Here is a 16125-nt window from a genome sequence, read left to right on the forward strand (position 1 = left end):
TCCATCCTAAGTGCAGGACTCTGCACTTATCCTTGTTGAACCTCATCAGATTTCTTTGGGCCCAATCCTCTAATTTGTCTCTGTCCGTCTGTATCCTATCCCTACCCTCCAGCGTATCTACCTCTCCTCCCAGTTTAGTGTCATCTGCAAACTTGCTGAGGGTGCAATCCACACCATCCTCCAGATTATTTATGAAGATATTGAACAAAACCAGCTCGAGGACCGACCCTTGGGGCACTCTGCTTGATGCCGGCTGCCAACTAGACATGGAGCCATTGATCACTACCTGTTGAGCCTGACGATCTAGCCAATGTTCTATCCCCCTTATAGTCCATTCATCCAGCCCATACTTCTTTAACTTGCTGGCAAGAATACTGTGGGAGACTGTATCAAATGCTTTGCTAAAGTCAAGGAATAACATGTCCACTGCTTTCCCCTCATCCACAGAGACAGTTATCTTGTCACAGAAGGCAATTAGATTAGTCAGGCATGACTTGCCCTTGGTGAATCCATGCTGACTTTTTCTGATCACTTTCCTCTCCTCTAAGTGCTTCAGAATTGATTCCTTGAGGACCTGCTCCATGATTTTTCCAGGGACTGAGATGAGACTGACTGGCCAGTAGTTCCCCGGATCCTCCTCCCCTTTTTTAAAGAAGGGCACTACATTAGCCTTTTTCCAGTCGTCTGGGACCTCCCCCAATCACCATGAGTTTTCAAAGATAATGGCCAATGGCTCTGCAATCACATCTGCCAACTCCTTTAGCACTCTTCGTTGCAGCACATCCGGCCCCAGGGCTTGTGCTCGTTCAGCTTTTCTAAATAGTCCCGAACCATTTCTTTCTCCACAGAGGGCTGGTCACCTCCTCCCCATGCTGTGCTGCCCAGTACAGCAGTCTGGGAGCTGACCTTGTTCGTGAAGACAGAGGCAAAAAAAGCATTGAGTACATTAGCTTTTCCCACATCCTCTGTCACTAGGTTGCCTCCCTCATTCAGTAAGGGGCCCACACTTTCCTTGACTTTCTTCTTGTTGCTAACATACCTGAAGAAACCCTTCTTGTTACTCTTAACATCTCTTGCTAGCTGCAACTCCCAGTGTGATTTGGCCTTCCTGATTTCACTGCTGCATGCCTGAGCAATATTTTTATACTCCTCCCTGGTCATTTGTCCAATCTTCCACTTCTTGTAAGCTCCTTTTTTGTGTTGAAGATCAGCAAGGATTTCACTGTTAAGCCAAGCTGGTCACCTGCCATATTTACTATTCTTTCTACACAACGGGATGGTTTGTCCATGTAACCTCAATAAGGATTCTTTAAAATACAGCCAGCTCTCCTGGACTCCTTTCTCCCTCATCTTATTCTCCCAGGGGATCCTGCCCATCAGTTACCTGAGGGAGTCAAAGTCTGTTTTTCTGAACCCCAGGGTCCGTATTCTTCTGCTCTCCTTTCTTCCTTGTGTCAGGATCCTGAACTCGACCATCTCATGGTCACTGCATCCCCGGTTCCCATCCACATTTGCTTCCCCTACTAATTCCTCCCAGTTTGTGAGCAGCAGATCAAGAAGAGCTCTGCCCCCAGTTGGTTCCTCCAGCACTTGCACCAGGAAATTGTCCCCTACATTTTCCAAAAACTTCCTGGATTGTCTGTGCACCGCTGTATTGCTCTCCCAGCAGATATCAGGGTGATTGAAGTCTCCCATGAGAACCAGGGCCTGCAATCTAATAACTTCTGTGAGTTGCCGGAAGAAAACCTCGTCCACCTCATCCCCCTGGTCCAGTCATCTATAGCAGACTCCCGCCATGACATCATCCTTGTTGCTCACACTTCTAAACTTAATCCAGAGACTCTCAGGTTTTTCTGGAGTTTCATACTTGAGCTCTGAGCAGTCATACTGCTCCCTTACATACAATGCAACCCCCCTCCACCTTTTCTGCCCTGCCTATCCTTCCTGAATAGTTTATATCCATCCATGACAGTACTCCCGTCATCTGAGTTATCCCACCAAGTCTCTCTTATTCCAGTCACATCCAATAAATGCCTCCCCACCTTCCTCTCTCATGGACAGTCCACAGGATATGCACCCAGGCGTGTGAAGCACAATCTCTAGGCAGTGGTTCTTCTTCGAGTGCTTGCACATGTCCATTCCAATATAGGTGTGTGAACGCCCCAAACACAGCTGTCGGAGACTTTTCCCCTAGTGATATCCACTGGCTCAGCTCTGGTGCTCCCTGGTTCAGTGCAGAGGCCCCACCAAGCCTGCGCTCCTCAATTCCTTCTTACTTCCTGTGCAGCTGTTGGAACTCCCTCCTCTTTGTCTTAAGCAAAGTATCTTAGTGGTTTTCTACTGATTTTTATTGTAAATAGTTCATAGTTTTATAGATGTAGTAGTTTTAGCAGATTTAGTAGTTTAGATTGTAGTACCAGGTCACTTCTCCATACTCGGAGAGGCAGTCCTTCCTCCCCTGGTACCAGGGCACGTCTCAGGTGCTGGGGTTTAAACCGTGCTCTTCAAGTGGCATGCCTATGCCAACTGTGTTGCCTCAACTGTTTTTGAGAGGGTCACGGAAAAGAGCCCTGTCACATATGTTGGGAATTTAAGCCCTACATACAGAAGGACAGACCAGTGAGGCTGAAAGTCTTCCTCATGGAGGCAGCACTGAGACCTGCCTTGGAGCCAAGATTGGACTCAGGGTGGAGTATTTTGGTATCAATCCACAGCACGCTGCCAGCTGCTAAGAGCTCTCAGCACTGTTCCTCCTGACCAGTAACAAAGAAGAAACCAAGGTCACCAGGGAAGACCCACTCTCCAGCTCTAAAGGGAGAAAAGTGGGCAGAATGGGATAGAGGAAGACCCGTGCTGGACCGCTTTCCCTCCCCAGCACTATGGTAACCACTGCCAGTGACATCAGCACTGGCACCACAGACTCGAGGAGGAGATGATCAACTGGCTGAACAGCACCAGGTGGACCAGCTCAAGGTGCCATTGACCCCAGAAACCTTCACAACCACTAAGAACTTGACATTACTGGTACCGAGCCCAGCCGGGAGACAGGATGCAGAACCACTGGCTCCACCAGTGGCACCAAGGCATCAACCAGCTTCGGGCCTGTCTCAAGACCAGCCTACAGGGGGAAGCCCCCTTTCATTACCTCACCAGAGATGTCCCCATGGCATCTATCTCCAGAACCAGAAGACTTGTCTCTGCCATGGTCACCGCAGTCCTCCAACTCCTCCTCATCATCAAGCTTGGACTCGGGATCCAACTTCTCAAGATGCAAGCACCAATAAGAGGCTCTGCATCAATCCCCGCACCCAACTCTGCCTTCAGGGGCACTGGGAACAGGGATAACCCAGAGTGCCTGGCCCATGGGCCCGTAGGGTACAGCACCTTTACAATGGCCCTTTTGGAACCTGTGTGGGTTTCCCCTGGGCCAAGACAACCGCTCACAGTACTCTTATTTGGTGCGCTTGGAGACTATTGTGGCACCAGGGTTCACCGAGAAACTCCAAAGCTGATCTCTGGTGCCGATATCAGAGCAGGTCCCCACACCGAACCTAGCACCAAACCGGGACTACTCTCTGGTACCAAAGCTGGCACCAGAACAAGTACTGGTCTCCAAGATCAGGCTCCTCAGGGGGAGGTTGTATTGGACACTATGGCAGCATATGCCTCCACCTCATCTTCTCCAGAGGACGAGCTGATGCTCAAAGAGTCCTCCCCACCGCAGTATGACTTAAGAGCCTCCCAAGACTTATTCAATCAGGTGGTCTCTAATCTAGGGTTGCAGGTGGAGGTTGTCAAGGAACCATCCAATGGGTTCCTGGACATTTTGTTGGCCGCAGCCCCTGCAAAGGTTGCCCTCCCCTTGTACAATGCTATCATAGCACATGTCAAGACCATTTGACAGAATCCTGCCTCCATCCCATCCACAGTGAAGAGAACAGAAAGAAAACACTTTGTGCTTGCAAAAGACTGTGAATTTCTGTTCTCTCACCCTCCACTGGGGTCCCTCACTGTAGCAGCTGCCAACAGAAAGGACTACCAATGCTATATGGGATCTACCCCCAAACCAAAGGATCTCAGGAAGATGAACCTTCTTGGGAGAAGGGCCTACTCAATGGGGGGGGGCTCCAGTTGAGGATAACGAACCAGCAGACTTTGCTGGGCCACTATGACTATAAAATATGGAAAGCAATAAACAAATTCAAGGACAGACTTCCCCAGGACAGGCAGCAGGACTTTTCCACCCTCATAGATGAATGCAAGACGGTGGTTAGAGCCTCCTTTCATGCGGCCCTTGACGCTGTGGACTCAGTGGACAGATCTGTGGCCACAGTTGTGACCATGCGTAAGAGCTCATGGTTGCAGGCATCTGGGTTCCCTTAAGAAGTCCAGCAATCAGTGCAAGACCTGACATTTGAAGGACCCTTGCTCTTTTTGGAGCAAATAGATGCCAGGCTCCATGGGTTCAAAAACACCAGGGCAGTGCTGAAGTCCCTAGGCACAGCATACGAGGCAGTACAGGCCTCAACTGTATGGCCATTTCTACCCCCACCAGACCCATTATGATCACAGGAGATGGAGGAACAAAGGCTTGGGATGTAGGCCTCCCCCGCCTTCCTCCTCCTCTGCGGGTCTAGTGCAATCAGCTGCACATCACTCAGGCACCTCAAAACAGCTGTTTTGATGGGTTTGTTGAGGACATCATACCAATTCCTCATGATCCAGATTCACTTACCCCTATTTTTTCTGACCATCTTTCCCACTTCCTTGAGGCCTGGAAATGGGTTACCTCTGACCGCTGGGTTCTAAACGCAGCAGACTTTAGTCTGCGGAGGACCTATCACTCCATATCAATGTCAGGGAGCTCAGGGCTATCTGATTGTCATGCCATGACTTCTTACCCTACATTATGAACAGAACACTCTTGGTCCTCATGAACAATATATCAGCCATGTACTACATCAGCAGACAGGGAGGGGCTCATTCTTTCCCCCTGTGTTGAGAAGCAGTCCATCTATGGAAATTCTGCATTGCACGCTTGATCGAGATCGAGGCCTCATACCTGCCAGGGGTGAAGAACCAGCTCACCAACCAGCGTAGCAGATCCTTCTCGACTCATCAGCAGTGGTCTCTATTCAGGGATGTTGCAATGAGCATTTTTCACAGGTGGGGCTTTCCTCACATAGACCTGTTCACCAGACAGTCCAACAGGAAGTACCAGCCATTCTGCTCCCTGAGGGATCACAGCCCCTGCTCTATGACAGTTGTTTTTCTGCTGAAGTGGTGCCATCACCTATTTTATGCCTTTCCGCCTATTCCACTAATGCACAAGGCGCTGACAAAGATCAAGCGGGACCTTCCCCTGCTCATCCTGATAGCTCCAGCTTGCCCCAGGTAACAGTAGTACACCTTGACCATTCATCTCTCTCTCAAGACTCCAATTGAGCTTCCTTTGTATCCAGACCTGATCTCACAAGACTCGCTCCTCCTGAACCTCAGCTCCCTGCATCTGATTGCCTGGAATCTGCATAGCTGAAACCTGAAGAACAAGTTTGTTCAGAACAAGTTCAGAAGATTCTACTGGGTAGCAGGAAGCCTTCCACAAGGTCAGCTTACTGTGCAAAGTTCTTTGGTCTTCAGCTCAAGGAGTCCCTCCAATGCAAACTTTAGTCAAGCTTATCTTGGGCTGCCTTTTATTGTTGAAAGAACAGAGCCTAGCCCTTTCCATTCTAAAGGTCCACCTGACAGCCATTTCAGCATTCCACCCAAAGGTTTACAATAGGTTGCTATTTCACATGAAACGGTGATTCATTTCCTCAAAGGTCTAGAGAGGACATTCCCGCAGATAAGAGAACCTATCCCTTCATGGGACTTGAAGCTTGTCCCCTCAAAATTAACGGGGTCACCCTTTGAACCTCTGATGATGTGCTCTCTGCTACACCTTTGGTGTAATGTAGACTTTGTGGTGGAAATTACTTTGGCCAGGAGGGCTTCAGAGATTCAAGCCCTCATGGCAGAGCCCCCTCAGTTTTCTTTAAGGACAAGATACAGCTTCGGCTGCACCTGAAGTTTCTTACGAAGGTTGTCTCCCAATTCCATTACAACCAGTCAATCTTCCTGACACATGCAAATAGAGAAGAGCACCACCTGCATCCCTGGATGTAGACGTGCTCTGACTTCTATACTGAAAGGACCAAACGATTTTGTAGGTCACCACAGCTCTTTGTAGCGATTGCTGACAGAATGAATGTGCTTCCTGTCTCTGCCCAAAGGATTTCATCTTGAATCACATCCTGCATACAAATGTGGTACAAACTCATAGTGTTCCCTCTCCATTAACTTAACTATCCACTTCATTAGGTCCCAAGCCTCTTTGGCATCCTTCCTAGTGCAGGTCCCAACGCAGTACGCATGCAGAGCAGCGACTTGGTCCTTGGTGCACATATTCTTCATGCACTACGCTATAATGCAGCAGGCTAGAGACAACACCCACTTTGTTCAAATGGTTCTAAGTTGGCTTATCTGTAATCGCTGAGCCCACCTCCAAGTCTACTGCTTGCTAATCACCTAAATCGGAATGGACATGTGCAAGCACTTGAAGAAGAAAAATGGTTACCTACCACTCTATAACTATTGTTCTTTGAGAGGTGTTGCACTTGTCAATTCCAAGACTTGCCCACTGGCCCCTCTCTTGGAGAGGTCAGAGAGAAGAAACTGAGGAGTGCGGGCTCGGTGGGGCCCCCTTATACAAGTGCTATGAGTGCTCAGCACCAGGGGGCATCAGAGCCAAACTGATGGATACTACTAGAGGGAAAAATTCCTACATCTGTGCTCTGGGTGCACACACATATAAACTGGAATGGCCATGTTCAACACATTTCAAAGGACAACAGTTACAGAAAGGTAGGTGACAACTTTTTTGCAGTGTGAATGGTTCACAGGAATATTATATGCCATCAGCATACAGGCTCTGTAATTCTGTCCTCCAGAGACTCAACCACACAGTTAACTCTGTGAGGCCTGGCCTTTGCAGTGGGCAGTGTGCAGTGGCAGTGGGCAGTGTGGTTAATCCCAGGTAAAGTAATAACACTGGCCATTTATGAAACACTGCATTTCCCCACCCATCCTATAGATTCTGAGAGGTTTTTTCCCTCCTTGATCAGTGTGGGTTTCAGCTTGGGCCTGATCTCTGTCTTCTTATCCCATTCCCTCTCTATTAGGTTTTCTGTCAAATCCAGGCTGTCTGTATATTGGTCTGCCAATTGTCCCTTTATAGTTACATTTCTAGGATTGTTGTCTGTTAACCAGAATCTCAGGTAGCTTAAGCAGAATTTATAGAAGTGTTTCATACCCATTAATTTGTAGATTTCATTGACCATGGCAGCCCCTCCCCCCCCAACAGTTTATCATTTTCTTACGTAACACTTAATTTGAAGGGCAGCCTCAACATAGGACATGTCCCCTTTTTTCTGAACTCACCAAAACCTACTGTTGCATGATTCAGGAGTCAGTTTAAACCTTTGCAACTAAGTGTGTTTACACTACTCATAATCTTGATAGTCATTTTTAACAGCTTTGTTACATATTTGAATTTTTAAAATAACACAAATTGTCAAATATCAGGCACACATGGGATGTAGGTAGTCAAAGATCATTAGCCAAAGACTAACCTAGAACATTACAGAATACAGAAAATAAGTTTTTATACATTACTCTACATATGTGAGGAATGGGGAAGTGACTGTACCTTGATGCACTCCTAACTTCAAAACCCCCTTTTTGTATATACTGTTCAGGACAAAAAATTCCTTTCCCACAATTGATCTGAGTTCTATCCCAGATATCTCATCTTACTTATCAGTAAGCTAAACACATCTGCAATTGAGCTGTCTGTGACAATGAGTCTCATTCACCTAAACATCAAGCTCAGCTTTATTATGGCACCTGTCACAAAACACACAGCAAAAATTACTTGTCCATTACTACTAGCCCTGCTCTGTGAATGTGGAAACAATTACTGTGGATCAGCAGGGTCAGAGCCGGGGATTACACAAACTCCTTTACTGATTTCATATATTCCAACTTTTGGTAAACTACTAAGATTTAATCTAATTATAGAGAACATTTTAATTTCACAGATACAAAGCCCTAAATTTGGAGATAACAAACACTTTGGTTTATACACAAAAAGGATTTTGGTTTCTATCTGTATAAAATAATTGTAGGGTTTAATATCTAATCACAGTGTATATCTCAACAAAACCTGAAATAATTTCATGGGGGAAAGAAAAGGTGCATACCTTGTCCAAGGGATTTCCCCCGTTGAATTTTCAGGGCTAATCCAAAAAAATGAAGGAGTCAGAGTTTCTTAAATAGATCACACAAAGTATTTTATATTAGAATTAGGCAACCTAAATATAAGGATCCATACCAGCTCCCTCTACAATAATGTTTTCTAGTAAATAGGTGCAAGGTACAGAGGTATAATTATTGTGAGAACCACTGCTCTGAAATGTTCCCAAATATTTGTCACTAAAATCTCAATAATGGAATAGAAGTAATATTTATTTCTGCAGTAAGAGGCTATCCATGCTATCCTCACTCAAGGAAAACTTTCATTGACTATCTATCCATCTATCTGAGCTTAGTTACTCAGTTTCAAATACAGAGTTTTTCCACTGACATCAAGACTTTTTTCCAGAATCACACAACTGCAACTAAGAGCAGATTTTGTCCCTTTGCCCCAAACTATGAAAAAACATGACCCAGTTAGACAAAATGTAGGGTCCTATTTTTCAGTGTTTATTTCAGAAAAAAACAAACCCCTCCTATGGATATAACTTTGTGAGAGTGAGAGGATTTACTGTACTTAAACTTATATAACTGAGCAGAATTGTCCCCAAGGTTTTATATTTGGAGTGCTTTTATTCTGATTGTGTATGGAATATTTTAGTAATATATTTAGCAAAACAACCTTTACTGTTAGTTTTCCCAATTAAAAGAATAAAAATAAAAAAGGAATATGTAAAAATGTAGTGTTCTTTTGGAGTCTGAAACCTTGATGAAAACAGTAAGTTCTTCTTCAAGTGCTTGTTCATGTCCATTCCAATCAGATGTGTGCGTGTGCACGTTCATGGTGGCCGGAAGATTTCATCCGTCATCCTGGAGTCCTGCCTGCTGACCCACCACTCCTTCAGTTCCTTCTTACTGCCAGTGACAGTTTGCTGGAACTTCCCATAGCCCTTGCTTGGAGAGCGTATTCTACAGTTCTTTGTATATAGTTTACCTTAGTCATTAGCAATTAGAGTTGTTGGAGGTCCCCCCCATTTTGACTCCCCGGAACCTTGGTATGCTGTGGTCCCCAGGGTTAAAACCTGTCTGGCCTGTGTGAAGCGTATGCTGAAGAGCGATCCACACTCCTCATGCTTATGGTGTCTAGGGGAGGGTCACCAAAAAGATCACTGTAAGATCTGCCACGAGTTCTGCCCTAGAACTCTTAAAGAAAGGAAACAGTGGCTAACAGTGATCCTCATGGAGGCAGCTCTACACCGGGCTCAGGGGACCCAGTTCCTAACACAGCCTCTTCAACATGGAGTGCCCCGATCCCATCGTTAAGCTTGGCACCAAGAAAAGACTCATCCCGGGGTGCTCGGCACCCACACGGTACCTCACGAGACCCAGCTGAGAGCATTCATTGATCCCGTTCATTGGTGCCTCAGAAGAAAAAGAAGCTGGACAGTCGGTCACCTCCGACTAAATGAAGAGAAGTAAGACCCCAAGAGGGTCACACCTCCAGATCCCCTACTGGGGTTGCATCAACTCCTGCCCAGGCGAGGCAATTGAGTCTGGGCCTCCCATGGTCACTGGTCCATACGGGTCATCTCCCTTTGAAGCTGGAAGCTTTCAAAGCTGCTTGGGACCTGCTGCACGTTACGGAGCTGTTCTCGCCCCTGAGGAGGGAGGAACTTGCAGCGCTGGCAGTCCCACCGTGCTCCCAGGTGCAGTCAAGAGGGAAGCTGGCAATGATGTCCAAGCACTCCCCCTCTCCATGTCCTTTGGCACTCTCCTACTTGGACAGAGAACGTACTTGCTTCCCAAGCTCTCGACGCTCAAAGCACCGAAGCTCGGTTCCTCTGTAGTCTTCAGTCTCAGAGACCTCAGAGTCAGGGTCTGACTCCTACTGATCTAGGAGGAGTAGGAGCTGAAGATCAAGGTCAGGGAGAGACAGGAGAGAGCCCAAAGTATGACCACCACAGAGGCAGAATCCACCACAATGGCCATTCTGGACTCCCTGGGTCTTTCACCAAAGCCAGGGAAGAATTCAAGGGCATCACTCTGCTGTGTCTTCTGAGGCCTCAGCCACCTTCATCCTGCCATCAGCTGTGCAGTTTACCTCGGCGCCTGCCCACATGCCAAAGCCTCCAGCTGTGGCACCATTGCCAGCACCAGCCTCGGCATTGATGACTCGTCTGACTTCGGTGCCAGCACCGAGCTCGACACTGACTACGACACGGGCATTGACGACCCTGGCAATGTTTCCAGTGCTGGGCCCACCACCTTTATCGGCACAGGCAAGGGGGTTGGCACCGACTCCATTGATGGTTCCACTGGTGTTGCCAATGGCTGTGCCAACTCCGGGTTCGGCATTAACAGCCCCAGTGCCGGCGAGTGCTCTGTTGGCACCGACAACGCTCTGACAGATGCGGGACCCCTTGGGAGTGGATGGCAGGGAGCATACACTTCTTATAGGTGCTTCCTGATCATCTTCAGCAGACGCAGCATTGGCGAGCACAGTCGTAGTCCTGGCACTTGAGAACAACAGGATGCTGCAGCAGTTGCTGGGAAGGGCTGCTCAGGGTCTGGGCATTAAGCCCGAGGAAGTAGTCGAGGAGGCTGATCCCATGGTGGACATCCTTGCACCCTCCGGACCTTCCCGTATTGCCTTTCTGCTTATTAAAACCATTGTGGACACGACCAAGACCCTGTGGCAGACCCCAGATTCATTGCTGCCCACTGCCAAGTGCAATGAGAGGTGTTATTTCATGCCCTCCAAAGGGTATGAACATTTGTATTCCCACCCACCACCTGACTCTCTTGTTGTGGATACTGCTAACCAGCGTGCGAGACAGGGTTTCCAAGGGCCCTCCCCAAAAAACAGGGAGGCTAAGTGACTAGACCTTGTTGGAAGAAAGGTCTAGTTTACAGGGGGCCTGCAGCTCCGTATCTCGAACCAGCAAACTATCATCAGCAGGTACTTTTAAAACACCTGAGTGGTGATGGCCCAATTTATGGAGCTCCTCTCTTCAGATTCCCAAGCTGAGTTCTCGGCCTTGGTGGAGGAGGGGAAGCTAGTCTCCCGGGCGTCCCTCCAGGCCATGTTGGACGGTGCAGATGCCACCACTAGGGTCACGGCTACTGGGGTGGCCATGAGAAGGGTCTTCTGCCTCCAAGTCTCGTGGCTCCCTTATGAAGCCCAGCAGACTATTCAGGACCTCCCATTTGAGGGTGTAACTCTTTTTTCTGAAAGGACAGACAAGAGGCTACACCGCCTGAAAAACTCACGAGCCACCCTCAAGTCGTTGGGCCTGCACACTCCCACCACACTGTGGAGACACTTCAGAGCACAGCTTCCTCTGAGATTCCATCAACAGAACCAACAGGATGGTTCTTGGAGAAGGAACAGGAGTGGCAGGAGGAGACCCATCTTCAGGCCAGGGCTCTGGCCAACCTAAACTGTCTTCTGGCCCTAAACTGGACTTTTGAAGGTGTAGTTGAGGACAGCACACCAGATCAAAATTTGGATCTACCCACCTTACCTTTTTCTCCTGGCTTTCCCCTTTCTACCGTGCATGGTCCCATATCACTTCAGACTGCTGGGTGCTCTGCATGGTAGAGAGGGGATACTCCATCCAATTCTGTGCCCTTCCACCCTTCTTCCCCGTCCCTCTTCAGGGACCCTTCTCACAAGCAGCTCCTTATCCAGGAGGTGCAGTTGTTCCTATCATTAGGGGCAGTGGAGGAGGTTCCTCAGGAACACAGGGGTGAGAGCTTTATTCCCGGTATTTCCTAATATTGAAAGCCAAAGGTGGCCTCAGGCCTATCCTGGATCTGAGAGAACTCAACAAGTTCATAAATAAACTCAGGTTCTGCGTGGTCTCCTTGGCATCCATCATCCCCTCACTAGATCCAGCAGACTGGTATGCCGCCCTCGACTTGAAGGACACATATTTTCATATCACAATCATTCAGCCCCACAGAAAGTACCTCAGGTTTGTGGTCAACAGTATCCACTACCAATTTACCATCCTCCCATTCGGCCTGTCCGCAGCTCCTCGAGTCTTCACCAAGTGCATGGCAGTTGTTGCTGCATTCTTGCAAAGGCACCTGGTACAGGTATTTTTATACCTCGACCTCAAAAGCCACTCCAGGACCGAAGGGGAAGCTCAGGTCAGATTCATCAGAGCCACCTTCAGCAGCATGGGTCTACTTCTAACTAAATCAAAATTGACTCTGTCTCCTGTCCAAAAGATAAAGTTCGTAGGGGCAATACTGGACTCAACCCAAGCTAGGCCATACCTGCCGGAGGCAAGGTTTCAGGCCTTGAACGATAGTTCCCCACCACTGCAGTGAGGAACTGCCTGAAACTTCTCCAACATATGGCTGCTTGTACCTACGTGGTGCAGCATGCCAGACTCAGGCTTCAACCGCTTCAGTCATGGCTTGTGTCAGTGTATTGCCCAGCCCAGGAGAGCTTGGACAGGATCATGACCCTGTCTCACCCAGTCCTCAACTCCCTCCTGTGGTGGATCAATGCTCAGGAGGTGTGCTCAGGGGTTCCCTTTGCCGCCCCACAGCGGTCTCTGTCACTGGTGATGGACGTGTCAGACTTGGGCTGGGGAGCTCATCTGGGAGACTGCAGGACTCAAAACCTCTGGTTTCAAGCAGATCTGGGTCTCCACATCGATGTCAGAGAGCTGAGAACAGTGCGCCTGGCATGTCAGACATTCTGTCCTTATCTAACTGGACAATGTGCATCAGTCATGATGGACAATACAACAGCAATGTTCTATATCAACAAACAACAGTTAGGAGAAGTGCATCCGATGAAGTGAGCTGTAGCTCATGAAAGCTTATGCTCAAATAAATTTGTTAGTCTCGAAGGTGCCACAAGTACTCCTTTTCTTTCTAGTTAGGAGAAGGTGAGTAACTGTTTTGTACCATTGAATTCTGAGTACTTACATTCACCCAGCACAGAGGTTTAAAAGGAAAATTCAATTGTTTTGAAATAAAAACCTTTTGAAAACCTTATGCAGACAGGCCTGTGAGTCATGCCTGTCACTCCACCCCCAAATTGCAATGCAGGGAGAGCAGAGATGTACAAGGCAGGACCCAGATGGTTGTGAGCAAACAGGGGGTGGAGGGCTGAATTAAAGCAGAGGGGGACAAGACAGGAGCTGGAGGGGTGGGGCAGTTTTGAGCAGAGGTCAGCAGAGGATTAGGCCAGTAGAAAATATGGCATATCCTGGAATGGTTGAGAGCACAAGGGACCTTGACTAGTGCTATGCCTGAAAAACACTTTTCAGAGTGCTTTCCATTTTCATACAGTATAGCAGGATGTTAGCCCATGCTGTATTTCTTTAAACATGGATCTACTTATATCTTGTTAACTTCTCAGATACCCTGCTCATACTACACCAATAATGATTCCCTCGCTTTGAAATATGAAGCAAATGTGCATAATCTTAGACTGCTGTTATTCTTTTGCAGATGAGGAGTGGCAAAAAGGGACTAATTTTTAATACCCAAATTGTTACAATGGAAATGGAGAAAGATCTGAAAATGAATTTGCCAGTGATGATATAATGGGAGTGAGGCGCCTAGGCACTTTAATATATCCGGCTAAGCACCTATCTGCATCTTGAGGTGCCTAAATAACTTAAAAATCTGTCTCTACTTCCTAAGAAGCCCCATCAAGGCACCCCTCTCTTTAGGCTCTGGCAGTTTCTCTGGGCAGGAACTGATTCTCTTTCCTGTTCCCACGGAGGGATTTCCTCCTATCATAACCAGCCTCCACTGGAGGAGCTCAAAGCATTCTCTCAACATTAATGAATAAAACAACCTTACCACCTTGTGAGGCAATGAGCAGTGTTGTCTCCTTCTACAGATGGGGAAAGTGAAGTACAGGGAGCTTTGGTCACTCCCCCCTCTAGATTCGGGAATTTTTGGCAGAGGTAGGAACTCAGGTCTCCTCATTGTCCTGCCCATTAGTTATAGCAGTTACAGTATCATTGTTTCTTCCCTTTGGAAATTTCCTATTTGTTTGAAATCCCCTTTATATACAAGAGGGAATACAGATAGAACCAGGAATCAGATTTCTAATCTGCATGTCAAGACTCAGCACACAGGTTGAGTAATAAAGTTTTGTAGTGGGTTGTGGTCAATGCTAATGGATTTTTCAAGGTGTAAAATCTTGTCTATGCTCAATACAAAGCTATCTTCTGAAATGTATTTGCTAGCCCATTTCAATGAACATGTTTTAAAACACTATTATTCCAACATGGGCTCTGGTTGGTGTCAGTGCTTCCAACCCATCCGTAAAGATTTGGGCCCTTCTGTCCATATGCTGGATCAGAGAGAAGGCTCTCAGTCAGTTATAACTCAGGCTACTTATCCTTTCTTTGTCCTTTGGCCTCTGGAGAATCCAGTTCAAACTAGAATAGGGGAGCCTCCCCTGGAGGTGGGGCCTCTCTGCAGTGTGAATTTCTCTAATGATCCCCCACTGTTCTTAGTTCCTGGAGAGCTGAGGTTACCCTTCCTCATGGAATTACATAAGAACCCTGGCCTGCCAGGATGATAAGAAGCCTGGCCTGCCAGGATTCATAAACATAGTACTTTCAGGTCTCCTAAAGAGAAGGGAGGAAATTACCACATTTGTTACAATGTTAACAATGGTAGGAACTGTAAATTTTTTTCTTCTCTTGCCAAGCAACTCTGGAAAGAAATTGGTATGCACTCTTATGTTTTCACCTGAATTTTGTTCTTTACCAGAATGAGACTCATTTTAACTGTAAAAGCTGCATACCAGAAAGCTTGGAGACTTTAATTCTGGCTATTATTTTCATTCTGATTGTGAAAATAAGCATGGAGTAAAACAAGCAAGCCATTGCTTCTTAGATGAGAAAACAACTTTGAAACATAAAATGCTGGTGTGTCTGTTTCAGACATTTGTGTATAAATTGTTATTAAATCCATGGGGTGATAATGAGGAGAGAGAGAAATACACTTTGCCCCCCACATTCTTATTCAATAATGGTGGGATTTTGAAACAGTCTGCATGACTTAGGAGCTCAAGTTCCCTGGAAATTGTGCGCTTTTCAGGCGTGTGTATTAGAAGATCCTACTTTTTGGCTTTAGGCTACTAATTGTAATGTTAAGGTAGATACTGGGCTGTGTTTGAACTTTCCTTTCCTCCATCTCTCAGGAGACATATTTCTAATTTTCATGTCTACACGGAAAATAGATTGAGTAATAAAATTTAGTAGCTGGATGTGGTCCATGCCAATGGATTTTCAAAGGTGTTAAATCCTGTCTATGCTAGATACACAGCTGTGTTTTAAAATATGTTAGCTAACCCATTTTAATTAATATGTTTTAAAACACTATACGTGAAATTCTGGTCCTCTTGTTGTTACCCGGGATTTTCAGAATCTCCAACAGTGGTAACTTAACTATTTCACTCCAGGCGGTGTGGGCAGGAATAAATCAATGGTAATACAGCAATTCTGTTCTTAGTTTATTAGATATAAGCACACACGAACATAAGCAATAGGTTTAGAACATCTCAGATATTTACCTAACCTCTGGAATGGTATTGAGTAATTAACAGTGAGTTTGCAGTGACCAGTTGCTCACTAGCTTCAGAGAAAAGGTGTCAGGAAAAATTCTCTCTCAAGATGGCTTCAGAGGACGGCTCCAAAGTACACTCTATTATCTAGATTTTTTTATAACTAACTTCTACAAAATACATAGATCATAATGACCCCTACTGGATCATCACTTTTCCTAACTTTCAATAAACTTCTACTATCAGAGGAGCCCAAACTCAAGGGCTTCCAACCACCAAGG

Source organism: Dermochelys coriacea, chromosome 23, assembly GCF_009764565.3.
Source record: "Dermochelys coriacea isolate rDerCor1 chromosome 23, rDerCor1.pri.v4, whole genome shotgun sequence".
Taxonomy (NCBI): Eukaryota; Metazoa; Chordata; order Testudines; family Dermochelyidae; genus Dermochelys; species Dermochelys coriacea.